We start from the raw sequence: 18,073 nt of genomic DNA on the forward strand, positions 1-18,073 counted from the left end.
GAGGGGGGTTGAAATGCACTACCATGGAGAGTTCACTACTCTGTAAATACTGAAATTTCAAAGATGTGTTGCCCTCGGTTACTGGAAACTCCTTCTAAAGCAAAGAAGTCATCCATCCTAAAAGCATTAACACTGGCAGATCCAACTTCTTTGATCAAATAGTGACAGCCCAAAATATTACTCTGAGTGGCACCAGTTCTATCCTGTCCTTCAAGGGAATAGCAAAATACCATTATTAGAATTACACATTTAGTCCTCAGGCTGCACTAAGTCCTTAGAAAAGGCACTCAAACTTCATCTCTCTTGATATGAAGCGGATGACAAAAAGAGAAACATGGAGGAAAAGGAAATGAAAAGAGATCTACCAAATGAGAAAAGACATATTAGACTTTGTTTCCCCTGAGAATGCTGTCTGTCAGGTTGGTCTAAGTGCTGGTGTTCAAACACAGATTTGCTCATTTAGAGTTCAGGCTGCAGGAGAGCACTTAGCCAGCAGATGTTTCTGAATGTAAAAGGACACTATTGTATGTAGGACTTGCATGCTTCAATGGTATCTAGCCATTAAAATCAAATTATAGAATCAGGGAGAACCAAATCTCATGTAGTAACATCTGTTGGATCCAGAAGTGAGGCAAGAGCCATTTATAACCACCCTGCTTGTCCTAAGTGCTGTATCATATTACACCAAGATTTTCTGTAGATGCTTCAAGCACAAGGAAACAATGAAAACAAAAGAGAAATGTGTTCAGCAACGCCTGCTCTTTTAGAGTCAGTATTACATATACAGGCTCACTTGTCTTCTTTGTCTCTCTGGAGTCAAAGACTAAAGCAGATTCAGCCAGAAGGTGGCCTAATTAGATTGCTTTTATATTTAAGGTGGCACCACCTGGAGTCATTAAAACTCAAAATTATAGTAGTTCTCTCATGACAGAGCACTACAGTACTTGGTAAATAGGAGGAGACAGAGAGACAGAGATGAGTGGATTTAGAAATCAAGAGAGAAGAAATCAGAAGAACATGGGAGACTTCTGGGTCTCCATTGTACTGGGTTTTATGAAACACCATTATGTATTAAGAATTAGAGGGTGATTTAGACAACAGAAAACATCAACATGGACAGGGCTTCTGATTTAGGTACTCATGAAGTTTTAAGCTCTAAATGTGCCATAATAGAGGAGGGAAAGAAGGCAAAGGTTTATCACTTAGATAGTATTTTAAATACAAACACTGTTATTATAGATACCTTATCAAAATACCTGGGCCACGTGTAATTTCTGGCTCCTCATTTTTCTGAGAAAGTTCCAGTATGATACATGAGCAGGTCAGCAACAGTCTTTGCCCATTATTGCTGCTCTTCAGAGGCACGAAAGTGCTAGGACATTACACAGAAGGTCCCTCAGCAGGGACTGGGGATACAGCATAGCCAACTTGAAACACTTTTCTGTGGTCTAATTTATAAAGACCCTGGCATTTAATATCATGTGAAAATAAGGCCTTGTTCTGATGCATCTCCAGGTGCACCCACAAGTCAAGCCACTATTCAAATACATCCCTGTTAAGAGCTTTATTCACAAACAGCTCGTGCTACCTGCAACTGACAGAAGCCTGACATCTGGCAGGTGTGCAGGTTAGCCTGCATATATGAACCAGACATAAACTAGAAAATTGAGGAAGACACAGAACAGCAGCAGGAAGAAAAAGGAAGGTACAAATGTAGGAGTGTGTCTGAGAATGGAGTGGAAAAAATCCTATCCAAATTACTTTAGGTGGTATTTTATTATTATAATCCCAACAGAGCAATAGACCACAGAAATTCCATACACAGGATATTATTTGCATATCTGAATTTCCAACTGATGGAAGTATGGGATCTTTTTTGAGATTCACAAGAACTGTGTGACCCTGCCACACCTTCCACGATGTGGCAGATCCATCATCTCAGGCAGGAACAGACTTCTGGTTTTTTGCAGTGTGGGAGCATTTGAGTTGGAAGCCTATGAAAAAAATATTATATAATGCTTGGGAAGCACTTTCAACAGGAAGTTAACTTTCCTTCACAGAACAGTAATGGTCATAGAGATGACACTGAAGGGCAGATTCTGCAGCCTGTCTGTATCAGCACACAATGGAGAGAAAAGAACAGGCACAGAAGTGGGTTTTGAGAAAGAATTAGGCATTTTTAACATGACCAAGCTTTCCATACAGTAAATAATGTGGTCATTTTGAGAATTACTTTTAAAGGGAATGGTGAGAATTAGCCCTTTGGGTATTTTGGTTTTTCTTCCATTTCCCTTTGTGTCTTCACTGCTAAACATTACATAGTTTGAAATAAATAATAGTCAGTTCCACTGTGTTTGCCAAAGGTATTACAAAGCATAAAGGGGTTGTCATGGAGACAGAAATTCATAAGTGAAGCAATTGAATCACTAAAATATTTAAGCAACACTTACTCTGCAGTACAAACATGAAGCAGAATATTTGTGACAAGAAGCTAGTTTGGAATTTCTCATGTTGGAATTGAAAAATGAAATAAACCTAAACCCATCTTGAAAAATAAAACCAAGTGGCTGCTAGATATGTTTAAATGAGAAAAAAAATGTATACAGCCACCTACGTGTCTATACAGGGACAATAACTTATCACAAAAAAAGAAATAAGCATAGCTACATCTCTGACTTTCACCTGCTTCCTGGCTCAAGTGCTGCAATGTGTCTCTTCTCATGAGGAAAAAAAGTTTCTCTAGTGGTTCAAATCATCCATAAGAATTAATTATATTTTCATTTTGCCTGCCATTTCTTTTTGAGTGGCTGTTTAACCTGCTGAGTGGATGCAGTGAGTACAAAAGCATAGGCACCCTCGGAGAGGACACTAAAAAGGTAGCTCAGAGTTACAGAAATCCAATCCTTCCCTAGTGTTGCTTTAAGACCAAACCTTCCCAGACCTGAAATAATGCAAGGGGCAGCTGCCCATTCAACAGATTGCCTTTTTCATCACACTTAATTAAGCTAATTTTGACCAGGCAATTACATCTACAAAGCAAGAGGATGTGTTTAGTGAGACAAGAATTGGATAGCCAAACTCAAAGTGTATACACCAAACCAGCTGTGTCCAGCACTGCTGGGAGGTATTACGAAATTAATTTTTCCCAGGTTCCAGTCTTTCCCGTTAGTCTGAGCCCTTTCTGTTCCTTTCTGACAGGTTTCTTTCTCTTTACTTGGTATCACCTAGTCATTTCTTCTCCTCACTTTGCACTAAGCAACAAAGAGTCAAAGGAAAGGAGCAAAACATTGGCTGAAAAGAAGAAAGAAGAAATAGAAATCTGAACAGATGTCTCAAGCAAAACTCCCATGGCCCTTCACTAGGATATCTGCCCAAGTAAGGGAGCATGGGGAGGGCAGGAAACAGCCTAGAGAGATCTTTAAAATATTGCAGAGCTAGTAGTTAATTCAGATCAAGTGTTCCTGAGGACAGTTTGTGGTAATGAGAAGAATGTACTGAAGGTGTAGGAGGGGCACATGGTTTTTGCAATATCATTGCTTTCCCAGGCTCTCCCAAGTCTGTCACTTTGAGAGCTGTATGTTTTAATCCTCAGGAGAAAACTGAGTGGAAAATGAAAACATTTGTTGTGAGACAATTTACGGCAGGCCAAATACCATAAATATATCCATTTAGCCTTTTAATAATTTTCCCACTGATCAATGCAACTTCCTAAAGTTACTGCTAAAGGAGCCCTGTGTTCCCTGACAACACTGCAGGGGTTTGAGTGCTGCAGCTCTGACAGCTGATGTCCACAGCATGCATTAAGCAACTCCCTCAACATCTCCCCTTCCTAACTGACAGAGAAAAGGAGAAAAGGGCAGAAAGCAAAGGTTCTTCATCTAATAACCAGCCTACCCACATATAAACCATTGATAGCTGGTGATACTTGGCACCCAATGCATGGGAATATGGGACCTTGAGCTTGACACACTCTGGCACCCTCACAGTGTGTGTCCTCTCTTAATCCTGGCTTCCTGCTAGCTCTGCCTCCTCTCCCTTTTGCAGCAAGCTCCATCTTCCTCTCCTTGTTTTCATGGCTGTCAATGTTTCAAATCTTGCTCCTCTGTTTTTATTTTCTTATTTCTGATGAGAGTTTCTTCAGGTCTTCCAAATATCAAGTATTTTTTAGCACCAGCACTTATACCTACTGGTAGCAACTTGTATTCCTGTCTTCTTTATATGCCAAATTTTATGCCACACTTTTTTTTAATGCTTATTCTACTTGTAGTATCTCTCTGACAAAGCATTTACAACAACGATGCTCCCCCAAAATACACTGAGTGTCTCAGTAGTCATTCTGTTATATGCAGAAGGATCCTACAGATTTGAAAATCAGTGGTTATCTCACACAGCTCAGTGAACTGACCTCTGTATATGTGCAGATTAAATGCAAGGATCCCCTTCCTGAGCAGTGCACAATGGGGCTTTCAGGAGATCAAGTGAGCAGCTGTGTAGTGATTTCAGCAGTGCATCCCTGCTGTGTGTCCTCTGGGCTACTCAATTAGTCTAGAGCAATCAGGGTGCAGTCGTGTTCTGGGTGCAAAGGCCTTCCTCTCCCACGCAGTCCTGGTGCTGGTTTTGCACCCTGGGGACCAGCAGGATCACCCTGGTCACCACTGTCCTTTACTCCATAAGGCCAGCCTGAGCAGGGGCTGTGAGGCTGCCCTACCCCTGCCTCTGGGATATCCAGCATGCTCAGAATCAGGGCTTGCATCTCACAACTCACATCAGTATCTGCAGTCCTTGCACAGCCTTAAAACGGACACACTTGGCTGAGCCAGCATGAAGATGACACTAATTAAACACTTATACCAATAATAAAAGCTGCTGATTAGTTTATCAGGCCTAGACAACATATCCAGTTCCCACCAAGCGCTCCTCTTCTCTCCTCATGCAAACACTGTAAATTTTGTATTATGCTGTTTCAGGAACACATCATTCAGTAATCAGTCATTAACTGAAACATGCATGTCCAAGAGCGCTGTAGTATCTCATCGCTTCATGTTCAGAAACTCTCAAGAGATGATTAAAAGCCCCAAGTCCACAGAAATGTCTGGGAATCCCTTTGTTTTAAATGAAACTAAAGACCAGTCATTTCCCTGAAATGCCCAGCTTGTTCCAAATGTCTGTTTAAATCAAATACAGATATGCTCTATTCTTTCTGCAGAGCTGTTTGCCTGCTCAGAGACAGAGAAAAGAGAGTTGCAATATAAGTGAACGGACACCTCCATGTAAAACAAACCCCACACCCTGAGCTGGTGATCAGCTGGGTGCCCCAGAGGATGAGGAGGTATCTTAAGAATGCTGCAGCTTGTTGGAAGAGAAAGAAGGGAAGTGGAAAAGGCATGGAGGTGCAGAAAAAGGAGAACAGATTTTTCATTTTAAGGATGACATTTACAAATACCATTCCCTTTGGGTGAGGTTACATTCAAGAGACAGCTCAAGGAATAATTAATCTGAGATGAGGTTCTACTTCTATTTGCTTCTGAAGAAACCTGAAATTCTTTCAGAGGAACATGAATTAAGTCTCACAGCAGCAGCATGTATGAAGCAATGACTATTCCCCATTTAGTAGATAAGAATAAAAATGGGTATAAAAATGCAAAGGGGCCATGTAACTGGTAAAAAGGCGTACAGGAAACCTTGGAACAGTACAGAAATAGAATCCAGACCTCTTGACTCCTACACTTGTGTTTAACCACCAAGTCATTCTTTCCTTAAATATTCAAGAAGTTGAAATCTACACAGCAACAACAAGTCAAAGATCTGAGCAATGCTTGCCTTAGGTTTTGTTAGTATATATCTAAAATAGTTTATGCATAGACAGGAAGAGATAATTATCTCAGGTATCACATAGTAAGTGAAGCATAAATGGCAATTTTTTTTTCTTGGTGTGCTGAAGGAGCAGGACTCTGTAAGTTCATTCTTGTTTCCTTGGGAAAGGATTTCAGGAAATGGAGTTGGGAGCAGACAGTTAGTACAATCTTGTTGACCTTGGGCCTTTCTAAGGACAATCAATCAGATATTTACAAATAAATATATAAATAAATACACAAGTGTTTTGCTTTGATAAAGACAATACTACAAGGAGGAGGAAGGACCAAAGATGAACCTTTTATCTCTAGTAAAAGCTTCTGCAGGGTTTTAAATATATAATAAATTATATAAGAAAAAGAAAAAACAAATAAAACTGTAAAGATTGCTGCTTATTATCATGTTTGAAAGGAGGTATGGCAGCAAAGGTCATCTACTTCTGAATGATAGGTGAATTATTAACAATATTATTAACAGCAATAAACAGGAAAGACTACTCTCAAAAATATTTCTAGAACTAAGAGTGCTTGTGTTTTGACTGGCTAATGTTTAAAATCTCTCTTCTGGGTTCAATTCACTGACTTAAAGCATCATACAAAGAAGGCAATTTTAACGATTTTAACATCTAGTTATGTTTTCCAGTGTTTGATCACTATGCAGGTTTCTGTGACACTGGCTATTTACTTTTGGTCTGAAACAAGGCCCTTCACAGAGGGTGGTATGTGCTCTTTACTGAGATATCTTTGAATTCAAGACAGCTGTATATCCAGTACTGTTAACTTGGTTTGAAGGCATCAGTCTCAGAAGCAAGGAGAGACAGAAAACATTTGCCTCCCCTAAGTGGTTAGCCTAGAGTAACCCTAAATAAAGATGAAGAGGAGAAGGAGAGGCCACTTGCTTTTCTTTTCAGTTTTGTTTTGTTTCCTAGCTCTGGCATTAAAGGTCTACTAGCCTGAATGCATGTGTGTTCTGTGTCCTGATTTCTAGCCTCACTATTTTTCAGTGCTGTTTTGAAAACACATAACAGATTCCTTTCAATTGCTGAGCTCACTTTGTGAGCAGCCTATTGCACCCAGTAATTGAAACACCAAATTAAACAAGACACCAATGCTTCAAAAGCAATGTTCCAGCTCAGAGATATGCAGAAAAAAAGCTAATTTCTTCATACAGGGATAAAGACACACCTGCTTTTTGCCTTGTTCCAAAGGAAAGGAGACCTTAGGCCAGGCTGGCATGGGAGCTCTAGGCCAAGCATAGCATCTGGATGCTGGCCTTCCTCCCCACACTGGAGCAGCTCCTGACTTTGTCTATACAACAAGATAGGGATGAACAAACATGAAGGGAAGGGAACTGGCACAAGATCAAGCTACCAGAGCAGCCACATCCATTACATATCTCCCTGGAGCAGAATTGCCACCCCTCATTAAGCTGCAGTCATTATTTGTTATTACTGAGTTTATATTGCTTCATTGGTGTTTTCAGGAACAGAGTTTCTGGGAATTGACTGTGGGATGGTTTAGATTCATTTTCAAATCAGAACTAAACTGCGCCATGCTGACAGACTGCTGAGGATAATTTATATTAAAGAGAAAATGCACACAAAAATTCAGGTAGTGGCCAAAAAAAATTTTGTTTATCACTGACTTCTGAAAATTTGACATTTTCCACAGCCCCATCCTGAGACTACACTGTGATTTGAGGGCTGTACCCTAGTTATGATTATCCTGTGGGACACAGGTTAGAAAATGGTGCCTTTTTTCTGCTAAAAATCATTCCTACACTCAAGATTGATGCTCATTACAGCAAGTGAAGCAGGTGAACCTCTAAGCTAGGATCCCTTGCAGTCTAATGGCAACATGAATTACTGGATTTACTAATGAGATACTCCAGGAAATTGATAGCAGTAATTTTTCCAGAGAAGTAATCTGCCCAGATAAAAAAAAAATGAAGTTGAACCTTTATACAAAACTCATTCAAACCTGAAACAAGCTTTGTCATATGTTATTTGTTTTTAATTAGGAAGAGTACAGGGCAGATTTTCTAAGCAGCTGTATTTGTCTCTGTCTCATAGATAAAATTCAGTGCGTTCAAAATGCACTACAATGAAACAAACCTGAAGAGACAATAAGGAAGAGACTAAAGGCATAGTAAGAATGGTTCCCAGCATTAGAGGGTATGTTCTTGCATGTTGTAGTGCTGTGACTCAAACCACTAGAGTTAAAAAACCAAAGGGACTCTTCTGATTCATGGGTCTGCACTTGCACCAATACAATGATTACATTGTAGCAGAACACGTCAGTATTTTCAACTCAGAAGTAACATCGAGTAGTGAGCAAAGGTCAAGCTGTATCTGATTCAAAACTAGAAGAAAACAGTACCTTGAAGATCTCTGCTGCACTCTGACAAGCATTCATTCCTCAGGTAAAATTACTGCTGTTCTTTGGTGCAGCACCAAAAAGACATGAAGAACAGAGATAATTTCCAGGGGGATTTTAGTTTCTCACCTTAGTAGCACAATCCTATTCTTTTAAAAGACATTTGGTTAATTAACTTTGCAGATAAAAACCAGTGAATAGTATTTTATTTAAGCCTTGCAGATTTAACAATCATTTCTATCTCATTGGTCACCCAGAAAAAGCTTCCTCTACTTTCCCATTGGGCAATATTGTTTCCATGTAGCTTCCAGAAGTTGTAGAATTGCTATGATGCATCTGCTACCTACCATTATCTTGACATGTCCTATTACTTGTATTGCAATCATGTCTAGTTGACCTGAACAGATTGTGTTTGTCTGGGCTGGCCAGTTCTTGACACAGAAACATCCTTACTCAAAGGGTTATGAGAAGTGGACAAAAAGAAAGAGAAGAAGACCACTGAGACTGTCAGACTCAGCTCCTCAGACTGTTCATTACCATGAAATGACACAGCAGTGTTTTCTACTGTTACCATGGCATTTTGCAAACAACTCCAGCACACTGGCTAGAAACTAAATGGGCAAACCTCAAGGATTTTGGCAGCTTGAATAAATGTCTGCAAAGATCTGGCTGGACTTGGGGACAGACTGTCCTTTGCAAAAGAAACCACAGAAACCAGTAGAGATGCACCCATTTTCTAAGGGCCTCTACAAAGTCTAGAGGAAAGGGTATGAGGCAAAAAGGATAAATATCCACAAAACAAGCAAGGCAGGGCAGTGGCTGGAAAAAAGTGTCCTGTGGTGTGCAATCTTGTACAGTGAAGAAAGGCAGAAGGGAATGAGAAAACAAAGAGGTGAATGGAGGAGACTGGAGAGAGAGATGCTCCCTATGCATGAAGAACAGGATGCAGATGAGAACTGCACTGCCTTGTGTATCATGTGATCACAGACACGGGCATATTCCCAGAGAACCTCTCAGGAGGTTTCCAGGCCCATTATTTTGGAGAAGGGCAGGTCCTCCTGAGGGATAGTACCAGCTGCAAGAGAAGCAGGGACCACAGAGCTGTAAACAGAAGATTCTAATTCTGTAGAGTGGGCAAAATTTAGAAATTCATTTAGGAAACCATGGGGGGCAGAAAGAAGCAGAATGAACCCTGCTAGGTCACTAGGTCACTAAATCATAAATAGCTGGAGTTGTCTGGCTCTTTTTTCTTTTCTCAAAGCTTCCCATCACAGGCTATGTGAGAGTTTAAGACTGTGTCTTGGGTTGGGATGGGTATTTTCTGTTGAATAAACACTACTTATAGTAAGACATATTGCTTCAAGTAGTGCCTCCCTTTCCAGGAAAAAGAGTTCAGTACATTAGAAACACCCTGTGATGACACAGGGACAGTGAGGCCACTGGCCAGCCTTTTCTCCAGGGTGACTTGGCTGAATGTGGCAGTGTCAGATGCCTTGTACCTCTGTGCTCCCATTCTTGTGCTATTATGTACACATCCCAGTCTCAGCTGAAGCTGCAAGCAGGAAACACAGAAAAATATCACAACAACAGCTGTTTTGCTGGATTTTATGGAACGGAAGCCCAGGAGTACTAGAAATCTTCAAATAAATCTTTTTCCCATAAAAGAAACTTCCAGATGCATGAGCCACGAGTGTTTGTGAACAAGCAATGTTTGGCTACTGAGCTTGCCCTTTTGACGTCTACAGCTTGCCATTAGACCTATAATCAATATGTAGTAACTTGCCACCAGCTACCTGACTGCATATTTTAGCAGGGTTTCTTCCCTAGAAAGATTGTTCTTGAATTAAAAATTCCAAAACTGAGAGTAGTCCTTACTAAAAATGTAATGGGTTCAACAAGCTGGTGAACAATTGCTATAATGCTTAAAACTACATTTGAGGTGTACTGTTTTAATTTTAGGAGTCAATCAAGGAACCCCTTTTTACATGAAGTATTTCAAAGAAAACCAGGTCATTTGTTCCACGTGTGGCAGGATGCTGTGTGCAAATATTCTCTCTACATTTATGATCTTGTAGTAAAATGAACAGACTTAAGCTACAAAAGATTCATGAAGCTTTACAAGGGCTTTACCTGCTCACTGTGATGTGTTACACTTTTCAATGTCAATAGAAAAAGAGGCATAAGGGGATTGTGATCCAAAACAGGATTTGTCCAACATCTAAACCACTCTGGAGGGATGACTAACCAGTTAAAGACTCCAGCACCAGAGATGGAAACCTGTGGTCACTCTGCTGCTCTGCTGGGGTACTCTTGCCCTTCAGAGAGTTTTTCCTAATGCTGAAATCTGGCTTGCTGCAGTGCAATCCCATCAGTTCTTGCCTTGCCTACGACAGACATGGAGGACACACAATTGCCTTCCTCTTTGCAGCAGTCTTTTGTGTATTTGGTGATCGCTATTCTCCCCTCAGTCCCCTCTTCAGTGAGTGAACACACACTCCTCAATCCTTTCCAGACTTCTGACTGATCTTACTGCACTTGTCTCATCTCCTTCCAGCTGGGCACAGCTTTCTGTCTGCATATTGCCCCAACCACCACTTGCTGCTCTAGCTAAAGGCATGGCTGATTCAGATTCTCATAGGCCATTTTTTCCCACCACAGAGCTGTTACCTCACCTGTTGTTCCTCACTGCATACTTATGCTGCAGACTGCTCCTGCATGGCTGGTGAACCTTGCACTTTACTGGTTTGGTGTAAGACCAGTTCTACAGTTTGAATCCTACGCCCCCCAATACACCTGCAGTTCCCTCCCACCCAATGCTATGTGTACAGGTTTGAAAAGCAGATTCTATTCATCATCTAAGTTATTAATGAAAGTAATGAACAGTGCCAGGACAGACCGACTCTCATAGAACTAAGAACCAAGGAACTCAGTTTATTCCTCTATTTTGAGGGCAAATTGCCTGTAACTACTGAGCCTTGTTTCCAATCAGTTTGATACTTTCATCTGACCATGTTTCTCTTTCTTGCTTACAAAAAGCTCTGCCAGAAGCCTATGAAAATCAAGATATATGTAATTTACTGCTTCTCCCTGTCAGTATGGTAAGGATTACCTCATCCAATGATGAAATCAGATGTTTTGTCACAGTTTGTTATTCAGAGAGCCACAATTTTTCCTTTCAGTACTTATGAATAATGGCTTGACTAATTTTTCCAGTGTTTTTTCAGGAACTGAAATAAGCTGAGCTCTCTCTAATGTTCTGACTTTTCTTTAAAAATAGAGAAAAACAAGTATTATGTTTGCCCTCTTCTCTTCTTGATACCTCAGCTTTCTTGAGAGAACCATAAATGGTTTTGAAAGTACATCAGGTAATTCTCAAAGTATTCTGAGCTGTAATTCATTGTAACTGAATGTAACAAATATATTCAAATGAACTGTAAGACCAGTTCATTTGAATATATTTGGCTTCTTTATGCCCTTTCCAACCACTTCTTTCCTTACTCTAGGTGCAGACCATACTGCTTTGTTATGGTGTCTGTTGTGCTGATTATCTGCCTGCGGCTGGGTCCTGAAGCCCCTGAGTCCAAAACAGCACATGGTTTTCTGAGTAACATTTCCCCTTTCTGTACAGTAATGAGCCATTTCCCTGGGATTTATTTTATATATTTCTTTTGTGTACCTGTAGAAGTGTTTCTTAGTCATTACATAATTTACTCATGTTACTTCACTTCGTGTTCTTGCAGTTATGTTTCAATCCTATATGCTACTGCCACGCTGGTATACTCATGCTCAGCAATCCTCTAGTTTCCTAATACCTGTCTTTTCTTTCTTAGCAGACTTTCCCTTATGTCTGTCCAGAGCAGGAGCTTCCCAACCAAATTTCTGAACGTTTTAAAATATGCATTCTGGAGGTCTGCATTCTTTATTTTGTTCTCTTCCTTCTCTTTCAATTTCCAAAAGAAGGTCATGGAAGCTGGAAGCACTTACCTCCTCTGGAAATAAGATGTTGATTGTGTTTTTATTATTCTGATCACAAGGCCAGCATTTTAACTGAATAGCAAGAAGAGCTCTAAGCCTTCTGTTTCTTCAGCATGTAGAGATATTTTCTGCCAGACAGCACTAAAGTGTGGATGCCTCTCATGCATTCTTATCTGTTCATGGTATCTGATGCAAGGTGCAGAGAGTCATTTGTGAAAGTTTTAAAAAAATGGCAGCATCTCCAGCTGCAAAAGTATCTTGTGCTTCTAGTCCCCATCACAGAAAACAGCCTCATATCATCAGAGTTTTCACAAGGGCTACAGAGACAGCTGACTATGTCACTCTTAGACACATTTGGTCTTGCTGAGAGAAATACAATTGTCTCTGTGGGTTCTTAGCTATATCCATTAAAGGGCATTTGCCCAAGTATATAAATCATCAATGTCAACTGCCCACAAGGTAGCACAACTGTATCGTCCTGAAATTGTATTTAATCTAAACACATCTGCTACCTGATAGCAACAATGGCTTTGAAAATTTAGATGACAAGCTAGACAAGACTTGTGCATTTGCTCTGTGGTAAGAGAGCACATTTAGAAGGCATTAGACCTTATGGTTTCAAGAGCCGAACTCTGCATATTTTTCAAATTCTGATCTGCTTGGATTAGAAACTGATCTCAAGCCTTTCAGCTGGTGCCTATATCTATGACATGTAAGATGATATGTCTGAAGTCATCAAAATTCAGCCCATATATGTCTTACTCGAACAATGAAATGCTGATGGAACAACCAAAAATGAGTAACAAATCAACAAGCTAATCTACATCCTTCCAGCACACTTCCTAGAGTGTGATGTAACCACACAATAATACCACAGCCTACAGTTAACATCTCACACAAAACATGAGTACTTGCAAACATTAGGGGAGCAGACCTAAAGTAAAAAGCTGCATCTTTACATTAACTGAAGAACACCTACAACTCTTCTTATTTCATGTCCTGTCCTAGAACTGAACTAGAATCAGGATTAGCTAGTTATTACAAAGTGGCGGAGAGGGTGGGAAAGCATCAAAGCTTTAGAACATTTTTGACAATGTTCTGAACATTTAGAACATTCCATCCATATGATGGAATATTCCAAAAAACAGATTATAAAAATGTGGGAAGACAGTCTTCTCACAGGGTCTGTAGTCTAGGCTTACCAGTTTAACAGAATTCAATAGGCCAAATGATAAGTGGGTAAGAAATCTTGACCCAATTAAATCCATGTCAAAAATCATATCGATTTTTCTGGGACCAGGATTTCCATCTGGTCACATTGTGTTCAAATGCTGACCTTTTTTAAAAAGCAGCAAATATCATACAGTGTTTTAGACATTTACACATTCATATTCATACAAACCAGAATATTTTTTGGGCAAGGAAATATACACGGATGACTTTGCTGTGTGGTTAAAATGGGCTGCTGTTCCAGTAAACACACTGTAGATGAAAGCATGGACAAAGAAACACACTGCAGTGCAGGCAGATGGTAGCAAAGGAGGGTGCTCTTTAGAGCTATGGTTTTTGTTACGAAAGCCCATAACTCCCTAGATCCATGTGAGTTATATTATTCTCAGCAAGATGCAATGAACTCAAATGCTACTCAGGAACAGAAGTTCTCTCTTTTGAACAGATTAAAAGAGGCCAATGCTGTTTGAAGAGCTGAGTGGGGTGTTCTGGAACTCCAACATACTGGCACCCAGATCCCAGATAATTAGCCCTTCCCCAGCTGCTCAGCCCAAGATCACTGCTCTTCATCGACAGGCAGGACCATAACAAACAGGCATCCCTAGCAAAGGGGCAACCTGGGCCCTGACGCCACATTTGTTCCTTCTGCTTTGAAATCTACACTGCAGTCTCAAAGGATGCTTCCCCTCAGCTGGCTGCAGCTGCACAGTGCACTCCACCTGCCTGGAGGCTGCCTGTGCATGCCTGCCATGTGCACGTCCTGTGCTCTTCGCACTTCCTGCACCTGTTTACAGCCAGGCTGCAGAGAGAATTCAAGAGCTCCTGCGCTGGCTCTGGCTCCCCACACCTTCATAGGCTTCTGCCTGTCCAGAACCGATGCTGGCTCTAATGCTCTGATATTAGCTTAAACTCAATGCCTTACTCTAGGTTAATGAACAAGGGAAAACTAGTATAACCTACTCCCAGGGATGAAAGGAAAAGTCAAGAGCCAAGAAATATCAAAGTGATGATGTCAGTGCAACCTCTTTACAAAACAGTCAAGTGGAAAGACTGAAAAGTAAGGCTGCTGTTTTACTCCCATACAGGTCAAATAAAGAGCTAAACACTTTCTCCTTCCCATTATTACAGTAGTACTAGAGATTGGGCTCTTTCAAATAGTTCCCCTGGTACAATCAAAGATATTTACTTTCTTTATACAGGTATATCCTCACACAGTTAATCCCCTCTAGGCATTCAGAAAAAGAGATATCTATTTCTACTAGCTTTATTAGTTCCCAGACCCAGAGCTGGATGAATTGTTTATGGTAATAAGTGATTCATTTAATTTAGTACATTTTTCCTACTTGTGACTTGACCATCACATTATCCTGACTCCTGTGTTTGTAGGACTAATCATAAATATTCACCAAACAGATTATACAAATACATTTCAATTGATGAGTTGTTTGGAGACCAATGTCTCTAAAAATACCCAAATTACTTTTTAAGCCCCCAAGGGTATATGGCTGTTTGCATAATTCACATGCCATTGTTTCTGACAGAGGATGTGAAACCTCTAAAACAGGAGAATAATGATGGAAGCATATCAGTTTCTGAACAGATAATAATTATTAATAATAATCTGTATTAAAAATTGTTTACAAAATGTTTAGGACACTCAAATACATTGTTAAACTAACAGCTTAAATAAACATGACCCCTGGAAACCAAGAGTGAGATGGGATTATGAGAAGAGTTATGAATTACTTTTTTCTATTTCCAAATCTCTGCTACTTCTAATGTGTCTATTATCTTACAGTGCTGCTCTGCAAAAACCTCCAAGGATACTACATATAATACAAAACCCACATGCAACTAGTCAGGGAAATTTAAGTAATACTAACTAAGAGAAATTTGGCTGAACAGGCAAAATGTTATATAGAATAATTTGTTTTGTAAAAAGCATTTACAAAATTACTTCCAATTACGAAAGGAGGACTGAATTAATTATTGCCTTTTTATGAACCACATGGACACTTTGGAGAGTTGTGAGACTTTTTCTTTTAAAAAAAGAACATGCAAATAGAATGCAGAATTAGGGTTAATAGAGTCATCAATAATAATCCACTGAAGCCATAGAAAAACGACAGCAGAAAACTTCAGGTTTCCAAGGCATAAAACTAAAAGCTCAGAAATTTAATCATGAACTCCAATTTTATCATAAAACCTTAATAGAGCTGGCTACAAAAATGTACTTCAATTCTTATAAACTCCCAGACTGTCCCAAAATCAGCAAAACCAGAGGTTTTACACTGCTTTTAATAACTTCCAAAGCTTAGTGAGATATTAGAATTTGATTGTATTTTAATATCATCTGAAAGATTATCCAACAGCTGCAATAAGCGATACATAGCAGGATCTCTTCAGGGTCCAACTTTGTGTACAGGAAGAGAGGAGATTATTCTGCTTTTATTAGAGAGGAATTCATATGCATACAGGGCAGCAGCAATGTGAAGCGGAAGCGTTCCAATCCTAATAGCTGCCTATGGGCTCGAGTTTCCCAGGCTGTTCTGGCACATGGTGCTTGGCTGTCAGGCAGTTTGGGATGACCTCTGAGGTGAGGTTTAGCTTGTAAGAGCAAGTTGTGCTGTCTGGTGGGAGCCCCTGGGCACTGGCCACGCCAAGGGCAGCGAGTGGCACTTTGCATTACAGGGCTGTGCATGCACCAGCTGCTCCTGTGCTGAGGGATGTGCCACTGCCATGTCTGGGGGACCAACACTTCTTGGGCTCAAGAGACATCAGGGGAGACACCTAAACATTCAGGTGGCTCCCTACAGGGTCTTATGGCTTGCACCAATAGACAGACTGGACACCTTTGAAATAAAGGATGGATATTTTCTCGGCTTCTTCTGTGGATGAGACTTCTAATAAACCACCATATGATCTTTTTCTCCTCCTCTTTAAGCCAGCAAGGTTTCCTACCCTCTGAACCCAGCAAGGTCTTTGTAAACAGCAAAGCGATTGTTTTCAATTTCCTGTTTAAAGGAATAGTTTAAGGGAATGCTGGCATGCTGAAAAAAATGCAGGCTTTATTTCCTAAGAAAAAAATCCACTATAAAATTAATAAGCACTTATCAGAATTCACATGCATCTCCAAATGAATAAGAAGATGCCTCCTACTGTGATTTGAAAATGATTTCTCTCTGTTTCCAGCACTTTTCAGTTAAGAATCAGGAATATTGGTCCTTAGTTCCTATGTGGAAATATTTAAAACTCTTTCTAATGTGTTTATGATGTTTTCCTATGCAGCCCTGCACAAACATTTCCAGTGTGCTATGACTCAGTACTTTTTGAAGCAGCAGAAATACAATGAAAAGTCTGTTTCTCATAGTATTTTGGCAGAAAACAACTCTGTGGGTTGGTGTTGGCAACACCACAGTCTAAGAATAGGGCACTTCTCAGGCAGAAAGTTGTTGAATTTGGACATCAGCTAGGTTTGCCTAGGCGTAAAGAAGCCACTGTCTTCAGGAAAAAGACTAATTTGGAAATGCTTATCCAACAAGTTAGTGTGCACCAAAATAATTACTTCCTGTGAGGAATATTCAGAATGAAGTAATCTCAAAGAATATATTCCATTGGATGAGTGAGGTTGCTGGGCAGCCCTTTGACACTTCCTCAAAGGGGCTCTCATTGTGTGGAGTGCTCCATTCCAGTTTCAATTGTTCATAAATATGAATAATGCTTCCTTCCAAGTTTGTGTAAATGGGAAGAACTGTAAAAGTCAGTGCTTCACCATGCATGCACTCTGCTGATAGCACCACTACCATCATTGTGAAATGCAGGGCAAGACAAAAAGTAACACAACACTGAGGATGTGAAACAGTGAAAGCTTTTAAAATGAGCTTGAACATGACAGTCTTAGAGCCTAATATACTGAGCTGAGCCTGCGCTGTGCTGGTTCTGATGAACCCAGAGGAGGGGAAAATGCTTTTTCTAGCTAAGGCTTTACCCATAAATACAGTCTATACAGATTATTCTCTACAAATAAAGGCAATTCCTTGGAATCCTCAGCTACAGCATTCCCTTACTATGGGTAACATTTGCCAAGTGACTCAAGTGTCTACACCACCAGTTTGATTTCATTCTTACTTTGCCCCAGGGCTCTGGATTCCTGATTATCCATACCATTCATGCCCTTCTTTTGGCAGCAAAAATTTTGGTCTATTTTTCCCTCCAAAAGGAAATGCTGGCACAGATGGCAGAGAAGCCAAGTCTAGTCAGATCATATTGGATAAGTAATTCCTACAGGAATTACAGGAGCTTGGGCTCCTGTTCCACGGGACTGCCATTCAGTACAGCCCCAGAAAGCCTTCTTCCCTCAGCAGCCCTTTACAAATCTTCAGACAGGACCTCCCCATGACACTCCACCTTGCCCTCAGATATGAAAACCCAGTCCCAGCAGACAGAAATCTTTGTACTGGTATTTAGAGATCTATGTAACTTCTCTGAAGAAGATATACACAGTCAGGTCCTGGAAGCTGTCTTTTCGCACAATGATGAATTTTGAATTTGCCTGCTCAAGATTTCTAGGTCTTAAGTTCTTTGGAAGATGCTTCTTCTTATTTAAAATTGTTTGTAATATATCTGCAGTGCTTATTATC

Source organism: Geospiza fortis, unplaced genomic scaffold (genome assembly GCF_000277835.1).
Source record: "Geospiza fortis unplaced genomic scaffold, GeoFor_1.0 scaffold112, whole genome shotgun sequence".
In the NCBI taxonomy this organism is placed as follows: domain Eukaryota; kingdom Metazoa; phylum Chordata; class Aves; order Passeriformes; family Thraupidae; genus Geospiza; species Geospiza fortis.